Source organism: Carcharhinus amblyrhynchos, unplaced genomic scaffold (assembly GCF_965287045.1).
Source record: "Carcharhinus amblyrhynchos unplaced genomic scaffold, sCarAmb.v2.hapA chromosome_152, whole genome shotgun sequence".
Classification (NCBI taxonomy): domain Eukaryota; kingdom Metazoa; phylum Chordata; class Chondrichthyes; order Carcharhiniformes; family Carcharhinidae; genus Carcharhinus; species Carcharhinus amblyrhynchos.
In genome coordinates this window covers 121,209-125,465 of record NW_027649892.1, presented here as the reverse complement: position 1 = coordinate 125,465, position 4,257 = coordinate 121,209, and positions in this window count along the sequence as shown.

Below are 4,257 nucleotides of genomic sequence, written 5' to 3'. Positions count from 1 at the left end.
GACTTTAAAATTGCGAATGCCTCCAGTCAACATTGGAGCTTGTCGAGACATTGAACGAAAGTGACCAAGAGATTTTGTCGGGTTTCAACACCTAAAGGGTCAATCAACTTTAACTGATCTTCTCCCCACCCTATCAAGCGAAGGGAGATGCAGCCACAAATTTCTCGAGTACAAAATCTTGTAACATGGTGTTTAACTTCCCCATCATTACATTGAGAAATGTTAGTCCATTCTATTATAGAAGCTATATATAAAACGGGCAGTAATTCCTGCACCGACCGTGCAAAATGCTTTACCCATTATAAAAAAAAACTGAATTGGTTTAAAAAAATACAATCTTACCAGGTGGCTTTCGAAGAATGGAAAATGCGAAATCTGAACGGTGTTTGACAGAAGCTAATGATTAATGAGCTACTTCAAAATAGAGAAAACAGCTCTCACTTTGTTTGGGATAAGAGATATTCACTTCACAGCTTCCATTTTACAACAAGTTCAACACAAAACCAGAGGAGAGTGAGTACGATTGTCACACTTTTTAATTACATGTCATTGCCTTACATTTAAAAGCACATTTACCTTCAGCCGAATTCCCGTAATGTTCAGGATTTGGGTCGATGTTTTTGAGCTGCCTATCCTCTGAGCGCCCTCTGCCGCCGAAATCCACCAAACTCTGGAAGGAATCTTATTAATTCTATTCAATAAGGTGCAGTTTTGTACGGTGGACACATGATGAACTATTTTTGTTTAATCCACCTGCCTGTTATTTTGGAAAAGATGGCAGGTGACAGTCCCCATTGCATAAGGATCAGGGGCAGTCAAAGTTTGGCACTAAACCACAGAGTGATTGGAGCAGATGACCAGAAGTTTGGGAAAGTTGTAGATTTAAGGAATGTCTCTTCAGGAAGAGAAGGAAGTGAAGAAACTAAGGGAGGGAATGAAAGAATGGAGGCTAGAATGGAGGAATGCAAACATCACCGAGGAACCATGATTGGAGATGCCGGCGTTGGACTGGGGTGGGCACAGTAAGAAGTCTCACAACACCAGGTTAAAGTCCAATAAGTTTATTTGCTAGCACGAGGTTTTGGAGCGCTGCCCCTTCATCAGGTGAGTGGAGGATTGGGCTCACAAACAGGGCATATATAGATACAGATTCAATTTATAAGATAATGGTTGGAATGTGATCCTCCACTCGCCTGATGAAGGGGCAGTGCTCCGAAAGCTCGTGCGACCAAATAAACTTGTTGGACTTTAACTTGGTGTTGTAGACTTCTTCCTTTACCATTAAGGAGATGTAGTAGATCCCACAATTCATACATAGCATTTTTCATCCTTTTAAATTCATTTCTGGGATGTGGGTATCACTGGTTATGCCACCATTTGTTGCCCATCCCTAATTGCCCTTGAGAAGGTGGTGGTAAGCTGCCATCTTGAACCATTGCAGTCCATGTGGTGAAGGTACACTCACAGTGCTGTTAGGGAAGGAGTTCCAGAACTTTGGCCCAGTGACAGTGAAGGAATGGCCAACATATTCCCAAGTTACGATGGTAAGTGGCTTGGAAGGGAACTTCCAGGTGGTGGTGTTCCCATGTATCAGTTATCCTTGTCCTATATGGTAATATTTGTGCGTTGAGAAGTTTCTGCCTAAGAAGTCTTGCTAAGTTCCTTTAGTGCATCTTGTAGATGGTACATGCCGCTGCCACTGTACGTCAGTGGTGGAGTGAGTGAATGTTTAAGATGGGGGATGGGGTGCCAATCAAGTGGGTTGCTTTCTCCTGAATGGTGTTGGCCTTCTTGAGTGTTTGAGCTACACTCATCCAGGCAAGTGGAGAGTTTTCCATCACACTCTTGACTTGTGCCTTGTAGACGGTTGACAGGCTTTGGGGAGTCAAGAAGTAAATTACTCACTGCAAGATTTTTAGCCTCTGAAGAATTCTTATAGTTACAGTATTTATATGGCTGGTACAGTTCAGTTTATGGTCAATGATTTATCCTTGGATGTTGATAGGTCTATCCTGAAGCCTATCCTTATATGGTAATTTTCAGCCTGTTGGCCTTCAGTAGATGGGAAGTATAACAGAGAGTTCTGATATTTCTCTTGCTATGGTCTGGATCAACATGGACTTCTGTTTTTCCTCTTCCTCATCCTTGAAGTTGTTCGGAAAGTGGGACTTGTCGACTTATCCATGTTACTGCGTAGATTGAAATAACAGAGTTTATCTTCCAGAATCTCATTCTATTTGTTAATAAAGTTAGGACTTTATGGGAAGGAGGTTATAGGAGATAAGGTAGGATGTGAGCACTTTAAACCATAGCTGAACATTTAGTTTTTAGAATTGAAAGGTCACTTGCCAATGCCTTGTCACAGCAGGGCATTCATTAATGAGATGTGGGCATCACTGGCATGGGCATCATTACTGTGGATCTGGAATCAGAACATAAGAACATAAGAAATAGGAGCAGGAGTAGGCCATCTAGCCCTTCGAGCCTGCCCCGCCATTCAGTGAGATCATGGCTGATCTGTCGTGGCTCAGTTCCACATTCCCGCCCTCTCCCCATAACCCTTAATCCCCTCGCTTATCAAAAACCCATCAACCCACGTCTTAAAAATATTTAGCGAGGTAGGCTCCACCACTTCAACGGGCAGAGAATTCCAGAGATTCACCACCCTTTGAGTGAACAAGTTCTTCCTCAACTCCGTTCTAAACCGTCCCCCCCTTTATCTTAAGGCTGTGCCCCCTCAGGACACCAGGTTTCTTTCCCTAAGGATTATTAGTGAACAAGATGAGTTTTTCATGATCATCATTAGACTTTTAATTCCAGAACTTTGTTGAATTCAAATTTCACCAGTGGCAGGTCCCCAGAGCATTGCCCTGGGTTTCTGGATTACTAGTCCAGGAACAATGCCAATATGCCACCATCTCCTCATTGACACTGTTTCACACTGTTTCTGGGGGCATTCTGTTCCAGTTTAACGCAATCTTCATAACGAATGTCATTGAAGTTATGTGGCATTGAAGACAAACACGGGCAGATTTGTGTGTTTGCTTCAATTATTGCGAAGCAAAATCTTACCATGACTAAACTAAACGTTAATACTGCATCTGAGTGTTAAACTGCATTCAGCTACAATACACCCTGGAAGAATTTTAGGAACACAGAGAACAATTATTATTATTGACAAATAAGATTGTGGCTGGAATTCTCCCAGCCTGCCCACCACTGGAATTCGGGGCGGCGGGGGGCGGCACTTGAGGGGTGGCGGGGGAGGCGGCACTTGGGGGGTCGGGGGGATGGCGCTTGGGGGTTGGGGTTTGGCGCGTGGCACCTTGAAATACTGCAGTCCATCTGCAAGTCACAGGGATAGAAGAAACACAGTGCCTTGTCTCACACCTCTTTCTATATACTAATTGTCTGTAGATTAGTGCTTTGACAGCAATGTTCAATTCCCAGAGATACTGCAAGACATTCAGCTCCTCATCGATGTAACCAGTTCTTTGAACTGTTGCAATTCATACCATGTGGGAGCTTTCAGCTTTTGTTGTGATCTATGAATCACATGTCCTCATACTGATATTTGGTGCTGCCCTATATTTAAGTGATAGATGGCAACACGACAGCTCAGTGACTAGCACTGTTTGCTGTGCAGATACATGGATTTGGGCCAGTGTCTGCAGGAGTTTGCACATTCTCCCCGTGATTGCGTGGGTTTTCTCTGGGTGCTCTGGTTCCCTCCCACACCCCAAAAACGTGCTCTTAGGCTGATTGGTGTAACAAATTACCCCTAAATTAGTCTTCCTTCAATCCTCCCCAATAGGCGTAGACGAAGGTCATAGGTAAAGGAGGGCATTCAGAATGTTAAAATGGTGGCACGGGCTCGTTGGGCCAAAGGGCCTGTTTCCCGTGCTGTTTTGTTCTTTGTTATCGGTACAGAACAAAGAAAATTTGATTGGACATCAGATGTAACTGTAAACTGTACACAGGTATGAATCTCTAGATTAATTTGAGCTTGGTGCATAAGGTTTGATTTTTGTATTGAAATTGGTTTTGTCAACACTTCTGTCTAATGGAATGAACCCACCAGCTCCAGTGCTCTACATTGTCACAGGAGGTTTAACCCTTCATCTCCTATGTTATGCTTGGATGCATAAACAGATGGATGTGGGAATATCAATCTGGACATAGCTGAACCATTTGTATCATTTTTACCAAGTTGGAGCCACATGTAATTAAAAAGGAAAACAGAAGCAAAACACAGTA